Source organism: Euprymna scolopes, chromosome 45, assembly GCF_053919585.1.
Source record: "Euprymna scolopes isolate OS-2025 chromosome 45, ASM5391958v1, whole genome shotgun sequence".
In the NCBI taxonomy this organism is placed as follows: Eukaryota; Metazoa; Mollusca; class Cephalopoda; order Sepiida; family Sepiolidae; genus Euprymna; species Euprymna scolopes.
The window spans coordinates 23,955,137-23,976,553 of NC_136526.1; positions in this window are offsets into that span (position 1 = coordinate 23,955,137).

The window sequence follows — 21,417 nt, forward strand, 5'->3', positions numbered from 1 at the left end:
CATATTTATTACTTTAATATATTAGTCATATAGGTTTCGAAAATACACGCCCATTTATTACTTTAATATATTCGTCATATAGGTTTCTAAAATACACGCATATTTATTACTTGTATATATTCGTCATATAGGTTTCTAAAATACATACATATATATTACTTTAATTTATTCGTCATATAGGTTTCTAAAATACACGCATATATATTACTTTAATATATTTGTCATATAGGTTTCTAAAATACACGCAAATTTATTACTTTAATTTATTCGTCATATAGGTTTCTAAAATACACGCATATATTTTACTTTAATATATTCGTCATATAGGTTTCTAAAATACACGCATATTTATTACTTTAATATATTCGTCATATAGGTTTCTAAAATACACGCATATATATTACTTTAATATATTCGTCATATAGGTTTCTAAAATACACGCATATATATTACTTTAATATATTCGTCATATAGGTTTCTAAAATACACGCATATATATTACTTTAATATATTCGTCATACAGGTTTCTAAAATACATGCATATATATTACTTTAATATATTCGTCATATAGGTTTCTAAAATACACGCATATATATTACTTTAATATATTCGTCATATAGGTTTCTAAAATACATGCTTATATATTACTTTAATATATTCGTCATATAGGTTTCTAAAATACACGCAAATTTATTACTTTAATATATTCGTCATATAGGTTTCTAAAATACACGCAAATTTATTACTTTAATATATTCGTCATATAGGTTTCTAAATTACACGCATATATATTACTTTAATATATTCGTCATATAGGTTTCTAAAATACACGCATATATATTACTTTAATATATTCGTCATATAGGTTTCTAAAATACATGCTTATATATTACTTTAATATATTCGTCATATAGGTTTCTAAAATACACGCAAATTTATTACTTTAATATATTCGTCATATAGGTTTCTAAAATACACGCAAATTTATTACTTTAATATATTCGTCATATAGGTTTCTAAATTACACGCATATATATTACTTTAATATAGTCGTCATATAGGTTTCTAAAATACACGCATATATATTACTTTAATATAGTCGTCATATAGGTTTCTAAAATACATGCATATATATTACTTTTATATATTCGTCATATAGGTTTCTAAAATACACGCATATTTATTACTTTAATATTATTCGTCATATAGGTTTCTAAAATACATGCATATATATTACTTTAATATTATTCGTCATATAGGTTTCTAAAATACATGCATATATATTACTTTAATATATTCGTCATATAGGTTTCTAAAATACACGCATATTTATTACTTTGATATATTCGTCATATAGGTTTCTAAAATACACGCATATATATTACCGGCAAATAACCTATGACATTCATCATAACTTATGAATATATAATGCGATGAAATACCGCTTGGCTATCAAATCATAAGGTCAATCAAATCGTATTCTCATATGAAAGTCAATTGAATATTCATAGCATCATTTTACGCAAATACATGCATAAAATAATGTTTTGTTTTCGAGTTGACGCACATTGTATGTAAAGTGTTCTTAATCATTAAGTTACGGTGCGTTTCTTAATATCAATATCTGTGAATGTTATTTGACGCACATTATCATAAATACAGGTAGCTTCATTATGTTTTTTTTTTACATGGAGGTCACCACTTATCCAGGCCCGGAAGCCACTCGGGGATAAGGGTTATTTCGTGTACAGTAATCAATGGGATAGTATCGAAGTAATCGTTAGCATTGGAGATTTGATAGAGCGTCTTACTTAAGAGTGCGGTTTGTCAGGAATTTGTTTATGTTAGACTTGATTGAAGACATGTTCCACAGTCGTACACTTCTAAGAAAGAAGCTCTGCTCATGGAATCTACGCTTGGATTTAAGCACAGATAAATAGTGGGGAAAATTAATGAAAGTGGTTTCAGGTAGACGGGTGTTTTCGTGAAAGATTGGCGAGGGGGGACGAGAGATTGGAGCTCAGACGAGCACTTGCCATGGAAATAACGATAAATCAAAGACAGGCTCGCAACGTCTCTTCTGTGGAAGGGAGGTTGCAGAGTAGAGAAAAGGGCATCCCCCACTAAGCAACGAAGTCAACTTTGTACTCTGTCAAGGCAGGATAGGCTGTTTTTAGCAGCTCCTGCCCAGATGTGGCAGCAGTACTCCATCCTTCGACGTACTTGGCTTTTATATAAATAGAGGATTGCATCAGTAGTAAGATATCTTCTGGAGCGTTAGAAGGATCCAAGCATTTTCCCAGCGACATTGGCAACAGACTTGATGTACGTGTTCCATTTGAGATCGAGAGTAAAGATCAATCTCATAAGCTTATCAAAACATGAAGCCTCCCCAAGACGAGAGCCATTCATTTCAATTGATGCCAGATGGGGATCAGAGCGTTGATGATGTAAAGATAGAGCTTGGTTTTAGATGCAATAAAAGTAACCAGCCACCCCTTTCCCCACTGTACTATACACTCAAGATTAGAGGAAAGAGAATCAGAGAGAACTTTGTCATTTACGGCCATTGATGTGTTGCCATAGATGGTCGTGTCATCAGCATAGATGTCAATGAATGATTTAAGTATGTGTTTTGGGAGATCATTGATGTAGATCAGGAAGAGAGATGGATCCTTGAGAGACTCCAGCATTAATACTGATTTCTGCCCATCAACCACTACACTTATGAGCCTATTAGAGAGAAATGATTTAATAACTGAGAAAACATTTCTAGTTATACCGTAGCTGGAAATCTTGCGAAGTAAGCCCTTATGCAATACCTTATCGAAGGTCTTTGATATGTCCAAAGCAATTGACCTGGAAAGGAAGCCTTTGTCAAGAGATTCACTAATCCTATGAGATATAACCGTTAACACCTCTGCTGTAGATCTAGCAGAACGGAAACCATATTGCATGTCACTAAGAAGGTTATTTCTGCTGAGGTGCTTGACTACTTCTCTATTTAATATGGATTCCAGAAGCTTAGTCATGACACATAGAAGACTTATTGGTCTGTACTGAGAGGAAGATGACTTATCACCTGAATTCTTAAACACAGGGAATACTGATGAGGTTTTCCAGGGTGTTGGAAAGCAGTTCTCCTTAGGACAACACTTACACAGTTTTGTAAGTATGGGGGCAAGTTCTGGTTGGGGCTTTTTCAGCACTATAACTGGAATGAAAACAGCTTTAGTCTCAGTACATCATTGGTAGCTATGGAAAAAGTCATTTCTGTGTGCGATGGCAGCAGCACATTCTGGGGAGAACCATGGCTGGCTGTTAGGTTTTTGTTGGAAGTTTTTGGATGGTAGGGATCGATCTATGCCTAAAATTTACCATTCAGTCAGGTCTTATACTATAGAAGACACATCCTTTTAAACATGGAATGCAGAGACAGATCAGATATGAATGTACGGAAGCTATCCCAGTCAGCCATAGAGTATCGATATACAGTATGGTAGAGAGGTATGTCTGAAAACTTATTACATTTCATTTTTATCTTAACTGATACAATGGAGTGGTCGGAGGATCCCAGAGGAGATAGAACGGAACATAGCTCAGGGGAAGTTGTGAGAAAAAGGTCTAGAAGGCTTGCATACTGACTAGTAGTATTGGACAGACGGGTGGGTTTGTGAACAATCTGGGTGAGGTCATAAGCAATGGAAAAATCATAACAGAACCTCCCCTCGTCATCAGTCTTATTTGAGTGGGTCAGCAATTCCACATTATGAACATTGAAGTCACCGCAAATGTGAATGTTTACCGAAGGATGAGTAGACAGGATGTGGTCAATTTTCTCAGAGTTTTTTTTAAGAGTACTTAAAGATAGTAACCCCACTGTTGTAGGGGTGATAGAGGGCAAATATAAATGTGGTGGTGTAAGTTAGTGCAACCCGGAAGCACATATAAGGTAAATTAGTGTCTTCTCTAGAGATATCCCTACCACATGGAAAGCCATCTTTAATGTAGGCACATATTCCATGCCCATGGCGATCTTGGGGGTCAGATTTAGATGTTAAGTTAGAGTATCCTTTAATTAGGAACTCATCTAGAGAATTTATATTATATTATTCTTTGCGACGGGCATAGATCAAAATGATTCCAGACCACATTTTAAGTTAATGTATGGTAACACATTGTCAAATTAAACACATTTATAAAAAAGGGTGAATTACAAAACAGAACAAAATTATGCTATTTGTTGCATTTCTATGATATTTACTACAAATTACTAATCGGTTAATGATAGAATTTTGATAATGGTCCATTGAGACTAAAAAGAAAATGGTAATTGATGCCCCTTTGTAAAACACTCAGCATTATAAGGTCGGAGAAAGTGGAGTAAGTGTTGCAATAATCTGTTTCTTTTTCAGGCTGACGTTTACTTTCTCTTCTTTTGTTCTGTTTTGTACAGGTTTCCACCAGGGAACGTCGGTTAAAGTGTCCTGTTATAATGATGGATGATGAGAGATTACCCAAGCGCTTCAAGGACAACATAACGTAATCTGAAAGCTGGGAGATTGTCTCCAGTAATCGTAAAAAGTGGCGCTCCATGGTTTATCTGGGCTGTGATAGCTTTGAGAAAAAAATATATGACTATGCGAAAATTAATCTAGGATACCCGCCCACCGCCCCCCGAGAAGAAAAAAGAAAAAAAAAATTATTTAAGGAATTACTACTTAACTTTTTCTGTATAAATTTAAACGAAATCATCCACTGTGACCCTTTCCCACCCAGTCTGCCATAAGGACAGAAACTCGAAAACAAGTCAATGAACAAAAAGCTTTCAAACGCGCTGGAGGTGACTTTTTTGGATAAGAAATGTTTAATGAATATGTCAACACGTAAAAACTCCACAGCGAAATTTAAAAAAATTATTTTGGTGCTAAATATTCTTGTTATAATTCTTTGGAAGTGTCTCCTGGGTAAGAAAAAGTTTAATAACTTAAGCAGAAATTACAGTAATGTATTTTATATTTTATTATTTTTGTTTCATTTGTAATTTAATTTCGAATTAGAGCTTCTGACTTATACTAAGTAAATATTAATAAGTCCTTAATCCCCCCCCTGTTTTTTTTTTTGGGGAAAGTAGACAACGCATTGTGGATGCGTTATCGGCAGCTCTCGGTACTCTCGCTTCTTCTCCTTATTTGTCCCTCAGTCCTCATTTCGTATGAGTGATTTTTCTGACAAAGGGGGAAGAAAAACCTGCTTTCCAGGACGGAAGTATTTCATTAACAGTAGCCTGAGATGTCGGGAATCTTCTGCTTCTATGCCCATCCTTGTGTCCATGTCACTAGTAAGGGTGCTGGAGGTAAACGTTTCATCTGGGCTGACGTTATCGGCCTGATAGTCAGGGACCTGAACCTTGGATTAACCACTAAGGAGGCTGTCCTATCAGCAGGTGCAAAGTACTGTGGGTGCTGTATTGCCATTTGGTGAATGGATTCTGGACCATGCAGTAGTTTCTAGTGGGGCTTGTCGATGCTATACTAGTGGGTAATTGTTACGGCTTTAACTTATCATATGCTACAAAAAAAAATTTCCTGTCTTTTTCTCTCCTGCTTTCGATCTCTGTCGTGCTCTAACCAAGTCTGTCGACCTGTTCCACAAATCCCAAATCCTCAACATGAAATATCTCCAGAAAAAAATCACGAATATACCTAGAACCCCATCCTCCAACGTAGACCCCTACTACCAGGTCTCCTTCTCCAACATCAGGGGTCTACGTTCCAACCTTTCAGAGGTTGAAACCCAATTACAGGAGAGGGAACTGACCATATTCTTTCTAAGTGAAACTGGAATAGGGCCAACCACTTCACTAGAAGAATTCATAATTAAAGGATACTCTAACTTAACATCTACATCTGACCCCCAAGATCGCAATGGGCATGGAATATGTGCCTACATTAAAGATGGCTTCCCATGTGGTAGGGATATCTCCAGTGAAGACCATAATTTACCTTATATGTGCTTCCGAGTTGCACTTGCTTACACCAATGCATTTATATTTGCCCTCTATTGCCCCCACAACAGCGGAGTTACTATCTTTAAGAGCATATTTAAAAAAGTTGACCACATCCTGTCTGCTCATCCTTTGGCTGACATCCACATTTGTGATGACTTCAATGTCTACAATGTGGAATGGCTGACCCACTCAAACAAGATCCATGTGCCTGATACTTTCGGTCAGTACGCTAGCCTTCTAGACCTTTTTCTCACAACATACCATGAGATATACTCAGTTTCCGTTCTGTTCCTCTCGGTTGTATCAGTTAAGATAAAAACGAAATGAAATAAGTCTTCAGACATACCTCTCCACCGTACTGTATATCGATACTCTACGGCTGACTGGGATAGCTTCCGTACATTTATATCTGATTTACCCCTACTCCATGTTTAAAAAGGATTTGTCCTCCATAGTATAAGACCTGACTGAATGGTTAATTGTAGGCATAGACCGATTCATACCATCCAAAAAATTCCAACAAAAACCTAACAGTCAGCCATAGATCTCCCAAGAATGTGCTGCTGCCATCCCGCAGAGAAATGACTTTTTCCATAGCATAGACTTTTCCATAGATACACTGTGACTAGAGCTGCTTTCAGGATGCTAGCAACCACTGTAAAAGAGTAATAAAAAATGCAAGAGAGCTATATGCTCAGTCCGTTAAATCCAAAGTAGCTGAGCAGCGGCTTGGTTCCCACCAGTTTTGGCAAATAGCAAACAGGATCCTGAACAGAAGCGTGCATTCTATCCCAACCATCATCAATGGACCTGAGGTCATCTCGTCAGCATCAGACAAGGCCAAATTATTTGCCAAGAACTTTGCAGCTAATTCTACCTTCCATGATAAAGGCCATCAACTCCCTGTATTTCCTCCTATAATGGACAACACGCTAAGCAACATACAAATATCTGTGTGTGAGATCGCCAAGCTAATCAAGCGCTGAAAAGTCTTCAAACAGAACTTTCCCCCATACTTACAAAAGTGTTTAAGCGTTGCCTTAAAGAAAAGTGCTTCCCAACACCCTGGAAAACCTCATCAGTATGCCCAGTGTTTAAGAATTCAGGTGATAAGTTGTCTGCTCATCCTTTGGCTGACATCCACATTTGTGATGACGATACTTCACAAGATTTCCAGCTACAATAAAAATGTTTTCTAGATCATTAAATCATTTCTCTCTAATAGGCTAATAAGAGTAGTGGTTGATGGGCAGAAATCAGAGCCCCTCAGTATTAATGCTGGAGTCTCTAAGGGGTCTATCCTGGGACAACTCTCTTCCTAATCTACATCAATGATCTCCCAAAACCTATACTTAAATCATCCATTGACATCTATGCTGATGACACGACCATGATCTTGAGTGCATGGTACAGTGGGGTAAGGGGTGGCTGGTTACTTTTAATGTATCTAAAACCAAGCTCCTATCTTTACATCATCAACGCTCTGATCCCCATCTGGCATCAATTGAAATAGATGGCTCTCGTCTTGGGGAGGCTTTGATAAGCTTCTGGGCTTGACCTTTATTCCTGACCTGAAATGTAACACATACATCAAATCTATTGCTAAGGTCGCTGCAAAAATGGTAGGATCCTTCTATCGCTCCAGAAGATATCTCACTGCTGATGCAATTCTCTATTAATATAAAAGCCAAGTACGTCGAAGGATGGAGTACTGTTGCCACATCTGGGCAGGAGCTGTTAAAAACACTCTATTCTGCCTTGACAGAGTACAAAGTAGGCTTCGTTGCTTAGTGGGGGATACCCTTTTCTCTTCCCTGCAACCTCTCTCCCACAGGAGAGACGTTGCGAGCCTGTCTTTGTTTTATCGTTACTTCCATGGAAAGTGCTTGTCTAAGCTCCAATCTCTGGTCCCCCCTCGCCTATCTTTCACGAAAAATACCCGTCTAGCTGAAACCACTGTCAAAAATTTCCCCACTCTTTATCTGTGCCAAAACCAAAACGTAGATTCCATGAACAAAGCTTCTTTCTTAGAAGTGCATGCATGTGGAACTCTGTTTCGTCTGCCTGTTTCCCACCTGACTTAAACTTGAATGTCTTCAAGTCCAACATAAACAAATTCCTGATGAACCGCCCCCTGAAGTAAGACACTTATCAAATCTCAACATTATCGTACTGAACACGCAATAACACTTATACCCGAGTGGCTTTTGGGCCTTGATAATTGGTGACCACCTTGTAAAAAAAAAAAATTAAGCACAGTATCCAAAAACAAAAACAAAATCTGTCAGATCTGTCAAAGTTGAACCACGTTTGTGATTTATGTGTGTTGTGATTTATGCAGTACAATGACTTGATATGGAACCGGTTTAGCGAGTCATAAGCGATCACATTGAAATCAGTCTTTCTTGAAAACATTGTGGTGCACAGATGTCCTATTTGCTCTATGGTCTGCAAATCGAGTGGGGTTCTTAAGCGTCATGTGAATGTCCATAGTGAAGCAGTACCAGTTGGTGTCCCTCTATCTCAGCAACAAACTGTGTAAAAGCAGAGCTAGTCTGAAGAATACTTTCGTTCCAACAGAAAATAGAAACTGCATCATGATCAAATCTCCACACACACACACACACACACACACGTATAAATAAAAATAAATTATAAAATGAATAAAATAAAATGAATAAAATAAAATAAAAAAGTACGAAACGGATGAATAATATACAATAAAGAAATGGAAATATGGTCTTTTTTTTTACATAGGCATCACCACTTATCACCACTTATCAAGGCGCAGAAATCACTCGAAGATAAGGGTTAATAGTGTAGTCAACAATATAGTAATTGTTAGTAATAGAAATTCGGTAAATTTGTTAACTTAAATGGAACAGCTCATCAAGAACTTGTTTATATTGGACTTGAAGACAACCATATTGTAGTCAGCTGGAAAGCAGGAAAACAGGCATGCAGTTCTAAGAAAGAAGCTTTGTTCATAGAATCTACGTTTAGGTTTAGGCACAGATAAAGAGTGGGGGAATTATTGATGGTGTTTTCAGCTAGACGAGTGTTTCTTGTGAAAGTTTGGTGAGGGGAGAACAGGGATTGGAGCTCAGTCGAGCACTTGCCATGAAAATAACGATAAAGCAGAGACAAACCCGCAACATCTTTTCTGTGGGATAGATGTTGCAGAGAAGAGAAAACGAAATCTACAAGGCTATGAAGTCTATTTTGAACTCTATCAAGGCAGGACAAGTCCTTTCTAGCAGCTTCTGCCCAAATGTGGCAACAGTACTCCATCCTTGGATGTACTTGGCTCTTATATAGATAGAGAATTGCATCAGCAGTGAGATATTTACTGGATCGATAGAAGGATTCCACCATTTTTCCAGCGGCCTTGGCAACAGATTTAATGTACGTGTTCCATTTCGGATCAGTAGTAAAGGTCAAGCCCAGAAGCTTGTCAAAACATGAGGCCTCCCCAAGATGAGACCCATTCATTTCAGTTGATGCCAGATGGGGGTCAGAACGTTGATGATGTAAAGATAGAAGTTTGGTTGTAGATGCATTAAAAGTAACCAGGCATTCCTTTCCTCATTGTACCATGTGCTCAAGATCAGAGAAGAGAGAATCAGAGAGAACTTGGTCGTTTACGGTCTTAGATGTGCTACCATAGATGGTAGTGTCATCAGCATAAATGTCTACGAATGATGTAAGGATGTGATTTGGAAGATCATTAATGTAAATCAGGAAGAGAGTTGGGCACAGGATGGAACCCTGAGGGACTCCAGCATTAATAGAACTTCTGATTTCTGCCCATAAATTACTACTCTTATGATCCTAGCAGAAAGAAATGATTTAATAATTGAGAGGACATTTACAGCTATACCACAGCTGGAGATTTTGTGAAGTAAACCTTTATGTCATACCCTATCAAAGGCCTTTGATATGTCAAGAGCAATTGCTCTAGAAAGGTTGCCTCTGTCGAGCAATTCGCTAATCCTATGAGATATAACTGTAAGCACATCTGAACGGAAACCATATTGTATGTCACTAAGAAGGTTATTTTTGCTGAGGGGGTTGATTACTTCTCTATTTAACACAGATTCTAGCAACTTACTCATGACACACAGGAGACTTATTGGCCTGTACTGAGAGGGATATGGCGATCACCTGAATTCTTAAATACAGGGCGTACTGATTAAGACAACATTTAAACGGTTTTGTAAGTATAGGCGCTAGTTCTGTTTAACGTTTTTTAGTACTATAATTGGAATACCGTCAGGGCCAATTGCTTTACTGGAATAAAGATTATTGATTAGCTTGGCAACATCACGAACAGATATTTGTATATCACATAGTGTGTTTTCTGATACAGGAGGAAATATTGGGGGTTGGCGGCCTTGCTCACAAAGGGTAGAATTAGCTGCAAATTCTTGCCAAAGAGTTTGGCTTTGTCTGATGCTGACGAGATTACATCAGGTCCATTGATGATAGTTGGGATAGAGCACACGCTTCTGTTCAGGATTCTGTGTGCTATATGCTAAAACTGGTGGGAACCAAGCCGCTGCTCAGCTACTTTGGACTTGACGGATTGAGCATACAACTCCCTTGCGTTCTTTATTACTTTCTTACAATGGTTGCTTGCAGTCCTGAAAGCGGCTTTAGTTTCAATACATCTATTACGTTGGAAGCAGTGGAAAAAGTGATTTCTGTGCGCAGTGGCAGTAGCACATTCTGGAGAGAACCACGGCTGGCTGTTAGGTTTTTGCTGGAACTTTTTCGAGGGTATGAATCGGTCTATACCTAAAATTAACCATTCCGTCAGGTCTGATACTATAGAGGACACATTCTTTTTTAAACATGGAATGCAGAGGTAGATCTGATATAAATGTACGGAAGCTATCCCAGTCAGCCATAGTGTATCGATATACTGTACGATGGAGAGGTACGTCTTAAGACTTATTACATTTTATTCTTATCTTGATTGATACAACAGAGTGGTCGGAAGATCCAAGAGGAGGCAGAATGGAAACTGAACATGGTTCAGGGCAAGTTGTTAGAAAAAGGTCTAGGAGACTTGCATTCTGGCCATTAGTGTCGAGCACACGGGTGGGTTTGTTAACAATCTAAGTGGAGAAATCATGACAGAACCTCCCCTCATCATCGGTTTTGTTTGAGTGAGTTAACCATTCCACATTGTGAACATTGAAGTCTCCACATACGTGAATGTTAGCTGAAGGACAAGCAGATAGGACTTGGTCAATTTTCTCAGATATGCTTTTAAAGATAGTAACTCCGCTGTTGTGCGGGCGATAGAGAGTAAATATAAATGCAATTGTGTGAGCAAGTGTAACCCGGAAGTACATATAGGGTAAGTTAGGATCTTCTCTGGAGATGTCCCTACCACATGGAAAGCCATCTTTAATATAGGCACATATTCCATGCCCATGGCGATCTTGGGGGTCGGATTTGGAAGTTAAGTTAGAGTGTCCTTTAATTATGAATTCATCTAGGGAAATAGTCTGTCCAATGCTAGTTTCACTTAGAAAGAATAGGTCTGGTTTCGTCTCCTGTAATTCAGTTTCAACCTCTGGAAGGTTAGAACGTAGACCCCTGGAGTTGGTGAAGGAAACATGGTAGTGGGGGTCTACGTTGGGAGTTGGTGATCCGGGTTTAATCGTGTATTTTTTTTTATTGAAACTTGTCATGATGGAGTTTTGGGGTTTGTGGACTAGGTCGACAGACTTGCTTAAAGTAGGGCTAATAGAAAAAGAAACAAAAGAATTTTTTTTATAGCACATGATAAGGTAAAGCCGTAACAATTACCCACTATTATGACATCGAGATGCCCCACCGGAAACTACTGCATGGTCCAGAATCCATTCACCAAATGGCAATACAGCACCCACAGTACTTTGCACCTGCTGATAGGACAGCCTCCTTAGTGGTTAATCCAAGGTTCAAGTCCTTGTCTATCGGCGGATAACGTCAGCCCAGATGAAACGTTTACCTCCAGCACCCTTACTAGTGACATGGACACAAGGATGGCCACAAGGATGGACATAGAAACAGAAGATTCCCGACATCTCAGGCTACTGTTCACTAAGTACCTCCGTCCTGGCAAGCAGGTTTTTCTTCACCCTTTGTCAGAAAAATCACTCATACGAAATGAGGACTGAGGGACAAATAAGGAGAAGAAGTGAGAGTACCGAGAACTGCCGATAACGCATCCACAATGCGTTGTCTACTTTCCATTAAAAAGAACAAAAACGGGGGGGATTAAGGACTTATTAATATTTACTTAGTCAGAGGCTCTAATTCGAAATTAAAGATATTTGGAGATAAATTCCCCTCCTATGTTTACAAATGAAACGAAAATAATAAAACATAAAATACGTTACTGTAATTTTTGCTTAAGGTATTAAACTTTTTCTTATCCAGGAGACACCCCCAAAGAATTATAACAAGGATATTTAGCACCAAAATAAATTTTTATAATTCTGCTGCAGAGTTTTTACATGTTGGCATATTCATTAAACATTTCTTATCCAAAAAGTCACCTTTAGCGCATTTGAAAGCTTTTCGTTCATTGACTTGTTTTAAATAGGACAGATAGAAAAAGAAACGAAGAATTTTTTTTTTATAGCACATGGTAAGGTAAAGCCGTAACAATTACCCAATAGTATGGCATCGAGATGTCCCACCAGAAACTACTGCATTGTCTAGAATCCACTCACCAAATGGCAAGACAATAGCCCCAGTACTTCGCACATGCTGATAGAACAGCCTCCTTAGTGGTTAATCCAAGGTTCAGGTACCTGACTATCAGGCAGATAACGTCAGCCCAGAAAAACGTTTACCCCCAGCACCCTTACTAGTGACATGGCTACAAGGATAGATATAGAAACAAAACAATTCCGACATCTCTGGCGGCTGTTTCTGCAAAATATTGCCAACCTAGAATACATCCTTTTCTTCTCTCTTTGTCAGAAAAAAAATGAGGTCTGAGGGACAAAAAAAAGAGAAGCGAGAGTAACGGAATCTGCTGATAACGCATCCACAATGCGTTCTCTACTCTCTATTAAAAAAAATTATTAAGTATTGTACTTTAAAGTCAAACTGAAGGGTTTAAGGGAAAGTATGGTGATAGATTCCCCTCTCACGAACTGAAATTGAATACAATTGCCTAATCTATTTATGCAATCAATTTGGTAATAAAAACATTTATGGACGAGAAAGCTATTATTAAATAAAACAATCAGAAAAAAGTAAAATATAAAATAAAGACTAAAATAAAATGTAGTTATTAACATTTGAATCTAAAAAGAGAAAAATTAAAATTAATATAGCAGCGACTTATCTCGAAAACAGTTCCATCTTCAAAAAATGCAAACTGATTGAAGGGAAATTATCTTTAAAAACATCAGCATTCCAAAGACATTTTCTAAAAAATAACCGTTAAAAAATATACGTGATCGTATTCTGAACTTCGGCTTGTGCAGTTTAAAGAATTACGACATAAAAGAAAAGTGGGGGTGGGAAGTCTTCCGAAAGTCAGCTAGTGAAGTTTTAAGGAATTGCCAGATAAAAGGCATGTGGGGGAGGGGGTTCTGTAAAGAGCATATAATGCTTGAGTCTATGCTATCTTTAAGATCAACTTGGTAGATATAATAAAGAACATTTATATAAAAAAAAAATATAAATTAAATACCGAAATAAAATGTAGTTATTAAGATTTGAATCTAAATCTTCTGACAAGAAGTGACAATCATCATATGATATACTAGTAGGACCTGTTAACCGGCGTTGCCCGGTGGAAGCATAATTCACTCTCGTAAAAAAATTGACTGCAGTTGTTGTTGGTGGTCATTGCCGCCCCTTGCTTATTGCGGACAGCGGCGGCTATAGCGGCCGTTGCTGAAATGTAAACACACAAATAAGGAAATGCGTAAATGCGGAAGTGGAGCTAATGTAAAAACTTATCCGCCCCACAAAGTAAAAACAAGTTAAAAAATAACGTGTTAAAAAAGTTAACGTGTGTGCAGTCTAGCAAAAGTGGTAAAAACACAAATTCCTGTAGCCAAGGTAATTTACGTTCAAACTAAAGCCTAGTTGGTCGATATTTTTTATCAGGGCTTTTTTTGGAGGGGGGGGGGCAGGCGGAATGTTGATGTATATTTCCACCATCGAGAAAAATCATTTAACACTTTCCCAAGTTTTTGTATACAATTATTGTCAACGCGTAGTTCTAAGATATGAGGAAATTTTAGTTTAAAAAAAAGTGGGATCATTTTGCTCTAATAATTTTACGTAAAGTGAGCACCCCCTTTATGATAACCGGTTTTTTTGGGGGAGGGGGCACGTATAATTATCTAAAATTTAACGTAAACTGAACACCCACACGTTGACCGCCCCCCACCCCCAAATAGTAGATGTCTACATTTGCTGGAGGGGGCGGGCCAGACAATCGACTTTGCAATAAATAAATAAATAAATAAATAAAATAAATAAATAATAAAAAAATAAACAATGAAAAAATAACAAATTTAAGAAACCCTTTTTTATTAGAAGTAGACTGTCGAAAACACTGTTTTTTTTATAAAGCAAAATAATGGGCGAGCCAGATAATCGACTTTGAAAAAAAAAAAAAAAAAAAATAAATAAATGAAAAAATAAAATAAAATTTAGGGAATCCTTTCCTTTTTTGATTATAAATAGACTGTCGAAAACCGTTTTTTTTATAAAACAATATATATATATATATATATATATATATATATATATATATATATATATATATATATATATATATATATATATAATTATTAAATACATACAGACACAAGTATTTCATCTTTCGGGAATTATCAGTGCAGGGCGTCACAACTAACATCAGTCGATAGATTCGAACCCGGCAACAGAAACCATCTCTAGCTCCATTAGCAAGGACCTAATCCGTTCGGCTACCTCTAACCGCGAGAAATACCGTTGAAATTAAAACATTTATTTTTAAATCGATTTTTAAGGTTTGTCAGAGTGATCTAATCATTATATGATGATCTGCACATAACAGCTAAATTGGCCGACTTTATTTCAACTGAAAGTGCTCAACAATAAGAAACGAGTTTCTTAAAGAGAATGACATAATTTTTACTATAATAATTATTAAATACCTACAGACAATATGGTTTCATCCGTTCGGAAATCATCAGCGCAGGGTGTCACGATTAACACCGGTCGATAGATTCGAACTCAGCATCAGAATATATATATATATATATATATATATATATATATATATATATATATATATATATATATATATAAACGCACACACACAGGCAGGCACACACACACACACACACAAACGCACACACACACACACGCACACGCACACACACACACGAACACACACACGCACACGCACACACACACAGAGGAGTGTAAGTGTGGTCGACGGATATGCGTTGCCACAATGCATAGTTTCTAATATATGCGGAAATGTTAGTTTTAAAAATGTGGAAGATTACTTTCCTGTAATAATTGTACGTAAATTGGGTGATCACTTTTCATGTAATAATTGTCCGTAAATTAGGCGCTCACTTTATGGACACTTGTTTTGCTAGGGTGGTGCGGAAATGTGTAATGAACAACATTTAACGTGATAATTTTTTTGTTTAAAAGATTATGTAGGAAACAAGATTTGTAAATCGAATCCAGTAATGCATTATTTAAAAAGTCATTCTTTCAAGAAACAAATTGGGTGTGTTTGTGTTAATTTGTTTGTGCCTGTGTGTGCGTGTCTTTTGTTTGTGCGTGCTTGAGTGTGTATGTGTGTGTGTGTGTATGTGCGTGTTAGAGTGCTCGCTCGAGCACACGACGTGCTTGTATATATATATATGTATATATATATGTATATATATATGTATATATATGTATATATATGTATATATATGCATATATATGCATATATATATGTATATATATGTCTATATATGTATATATATGTATATATGCATATAAATATGTATATATATATGTATATATATACGTATATATGTATATATATGTATATATATGTATATACATATGTATATATATGTATATATATGTATATATATATATGTATATATGCATATATATGTATATATATATGTATATATATGTATATATATGTAAATTTGAATAATAAACAAAAAGAAATTGAATAAAAAACGAAAAGATTTGAATAATCAACAAAAAGATTTGAATAATAAACGAAAACATTTGAATAATTAACGAAAAAATTTGAATAATAAACAAAAAAAATTGAATAAAAAACGAAAACATTTGAATAATAAACAAAAAAAATTGAATAATAAACGAAACAATTTGAATAATAAACAAAAAAATTTGAATAAAAAACGAAAAAGTTTGAATAATAAACAAAAAATTTGAATAAAAAACGAAAAAGTTTGAATAATAAACAAAATAATTTGAATAAAAAACGAAAACATTTGAATAATAAACAAAAAAAATTGAATAATAAACGAAAACATAAGAATAATAAACAAAAAAATTTGAATAAAAAACGAAAACGTTTGAATAATAAACAAAAAAAATTGAATAATAAACGAAAATATAAGAATAATAAAAAAAAAAATTTGCATAAAAAACGAAAAAGTTTGAATAATAAACAAAAACATTTGAATAATAAACGAAAACATAAGAATAATAAATGAAAAAATTTGACTAATAAACAAAACAATTTGACTAATAAACGAAAACATTTGAATAATAAACGAAAAAATGTGAATAATAAACAAAAAGATTGGAATAATAAACGAAAACATTTGAATAATAAACAAAAAACTTTGAATAATAAACGAAAACATTAGAACACTAAACGAAAAAATTTTACTAATAAACGAAAAGATTTGAATAATAATCGAAAAAAAATTTGAATAATAGATGAAAAAATTTGAATTAAAAACGAAAACATTTGAAAAATAAACGAAAAAATTGAATAATGAACGAAAAAATTTTAATAATAAACGAAAAAATTTGAATAATAAAAAAAAGATTGGAATAATAAACGAAAAACTTTGAAAAATAAATAAAAAATTTGAATAATAAACGAAAAAATTTGAATAATAAACGAAAAATTTGAATAATAAACGTAAAACTTTGAACAATAAACAAAAAGATTAGAATAATAAACGAAAACATTTGAAAAATAAAAAAAAAATTTGAATAATAAACAAAAACATTTCAATAATAAACGAAAAAATTTGAATAATAAACAAAAAAATTTGAATAATAAACAAAAAGAAATTGAATAAAAGCGAAAAACTTTGAATAATAAACAAAAAGATTTGAATAATAAACGAAAACATTTGAATAATTAAGGAAAACGTTTGAATAATAAACGAAAAAATTTGAATAATAAACGAAAGAATTTAATAATTAACGAAAAAGTTTGATAATAAACGAAAATTTTTTAATAATAAACGAAAACATTAGAATAATAAACGAAATACTTTGAATAATGAACGAAATAATTTTAATAATAAACAAAAAAATTTGAATAATAAACGAAAAAATTTGAATAATAAACGAAACAATTTGAATAATAAACGAAACAATTTGAATAATAAACGAAAAAAAGTTGACTAACAAACGAAAAAATTTGAATAATAAACGAAAAAATTTGAATAATAAACGAAAAACTTGAATAATAAACGAAACAATTTGAACAATAAACTAAAAAAAAATGACTAATAAACGAAAAAATTTTTATAAAAAAGGAAAAAAATTGAATAATAAACGAAAACATTTGAATAATAAACGAAATGATTTGAATAATAAACGAAGAATTTTAATAATAAACACAGAAATTTGAATAATAAACGAAAAAATTTTAATAATAAACGAAGATATTTGAATAATAAATGAAGAAATTTGAATAATAAACAAAAAAATTTGAATAAAAAACGAATACATTTGAAAAATAAACAAAAAAATTGAATAATAAACGAAAACATTTGAATAATGAACGAAAATTTAATAATTAACGAAACAGTTTGAATAATAAACGAAATAATTTTAATAATAAACGAAAAAATTTGAATAATAAACGAGAAAATTTGAATAATAAACGAAAAAACTTGAATAATAAACGAAACCATTTGAATAATAAACGACAAAATTTGACTAACAAACGAAAAAATTTGAATAATAAACGAAACATTTTTAATAATAAACGAAAAAACTTGAATAATAAACGAAACAATTTGAATAATAAACTAAAAAAAAGGACTAATAAACGAAAAAATTGAATAATAAACGGAAAACTTTGAATAATAAATGAAAACATTCGAATAATAAACGAAATAATTTTAATAATAAACGAAGAATATGAATAATAAACAAAAAAAATTGAATAAAAAACGAAAACATTTGAAAAATAAACAAAAAAAGTGATCAATAACCGAAAACACTTTTATAATAAAAGAAAAAATGTGAATAATGAACGAAATACTTTGAATAATAAACGAAAAATGTTTTATAATAAACGAAAACATTAGAATAATAAACGAAAAACTTTTAATAATAAACGAAATAATTTTAATAATAAACGAAAAAATTTGAATAATAAACAAAAAATTTGAACAATAAACGAAAAAACTTGAATAATAAACGAAACAATTTGAATAATAAACGAAAAAATTTGACTAATTAACGAAAAAATGTGAATAATAAACTAAAAAAATTTGAATAATAAACGAAAAAAATTGAATAATAAACTAAAACATGTGAATAATAAACGAAATAATTTGAATAATAAACGAAAATATTTGAATAATAAACGAAAAGCTGGGAATAATAAACGACCACATTTGAATAAAAAAAGAAAACATTCGAATAATAAACAAAATAATTTGAATAATAAACGAAGAATTTTAATAATAAATGAAAAAATTTGAATAATAAACGAAAACATTTCGATAATAAACGAAAATTTTGAATAATAAAAGAAAAAAATTTGAATAATAAACGAAGAATTTTAATAATAAACGAAAAAATTGAATAATAAACGAAAACATTTGAATAATAAACGAAAAACTTTGAATAATAAACGAAATAATTTTAATAATAAACGAAAAAAATTAGAATAATAAACGAAAAAATCGGAATAATAAACGAAAAAAATTGAATAATAAACGAAAACATTTGAATAATAAACGAAAAACTTTGAATAATAAACGAAATAATTTTAATAATAAACGAAAAAATGTGAATAATAAACGAAAAAATCGGAATAATAAACGAAAAAAATTGAATAATAAACGAAAACATTAGAATAATAAACGAAATAATTTGAATAATAAACGAAAAAATTGAATAATAAACGAAACAATTTGAATAATAAACAAAAACATTTGAATAATAAACGAAGAAATTTAATAATAAACGAAGAAATTTGAATAATAAACGAAAACATTTGAATAATAAACGAAAATTTTTAATAATAAACAAAAAAATTTGAATAATAACCAAAAACCTTTGAATAATAAACGAAAACAATTGAATAATAAACAAAAAGATTTGAATAATAAACGAAAAAATTTGAATAATAAACGAAGAATTTGAATAATTTACGAAACACTTTGAATAATAAACAAAAAAACTTGAAAAATAAACAAACAAATTTCAATAATAAACGGAAACATTTGAATAATAAACGAAGAAATTTGAATAATAAACGAGGAAATTTGAATATAAACAAAATAATTTGAATAAAAAACGGAAACAGTTTAAAAATAAACAAAAAAATTGAATATTAAACGAAAACACTTGAATAATAAACAAAAAATTGAATAATAAATGAAAACACTTGAATAATAAACGAAAAAATTTGAATAATACACGATAAAATTTGAATAATAAACGAAACAACTTGAATAATAAACGAAACAATTTGAATAATAAACGAAAAAATTTGACTAATAAACGAAAAATGTGAATAATAAATTAAAAAAATTTGAATAATAAATGAAAAAAATTGAATAGTAAACGAAAACATTAGAATAATAAACGAAATAATTTGAATAATAAACGACAATATTTGAATAATAAACGAAAAGCTGGGAATAATAAACGAACACATTTGAACATTAAACGAAAACTTTGAATAATAAACGAAAAGATTTGAATAATAAACGAAGAATTTTAATAATAAACGAATAAATTTGAATAATAAATGAAAATTTTGAATAATAAACAAAAAAATTTGAATAATAAACGAAGAATTTTAATAATAAACGAAGAAATTTGAATAATAAACGAAAACATTTGAATAATAAACGAGAAACTTTGAATAATAAACGAAATAATTTTAATAAACGAAAAAATTTGAATAATAAACGAAAACATTTGAATAATAAACGAAAAAACTTGAATAATAAACGAAATAATTGAATAATAAACGAAAAATTTTTACAAAGAAACGAAAAAATTTGAAACATAAACAAAAAAAATTGAATAATAAACGAAAAAAATTAGAATAATAAACGAAATAATTTGAATAATATACAAAAAGATTTGAATAATAAACGAAAACATTTGAATAATAAACAAAAACTTTGAATAATAAACAAAAACATTTGAATAATAACCGAAAACATTAGAATAATAAAAGAAAAATTTTGAATAATAAACGAAGAATTTTAATAATAAACGAAGAAATTAGAATAATAAACGAAAACATTTGAACAATAAACGAAAATTTTTTAATAATAAACAGAAAACATTTGAATAATAAACGAAAACATTTGAACAATAAACGAAAACATTTGAATAATAAACAAAAAACTTTGAATAATAAATAAAAAAATTTGAATAATAAACGAAAAAATTTGAATATTAAACAAAAAACTTTGAATAATAAACACAAAAAGTGGAATAATAAACGAAAAAATTTGATTAATAAACAAAAACATTTGAATAATAAACATAAAAATTGGAATAATAAACGAAATAATTTGAATAATAAACAAAAAGATTGGAATAATAAACAAAAGGCTTTGAATAAGAAAAAAAAATTTGAATAATAAACGAAATAATTTGAATAATAAACAAAAAACTTTGAATAATAAACAAAAAAAATTGAATAATAAATGAAAAACTTTGAATAATGAACAAAAAACTTTTAATAATAAACAAAAAAATTTGAATAATAAACGAAAAAATTTGAATAACAAACAAAAAGATTGGAATAATAAACGAAAACATTTGAATAATAAACGAAAACTTTGAATAAGAAACGAAAAATTTTGAATAATAAACGAAGAATTTTAATAATAAACGAAGAAATTTGAATAATAAACGAATACATTTGAATAGTAAACGAAAATTTGTAATAATAAACAAA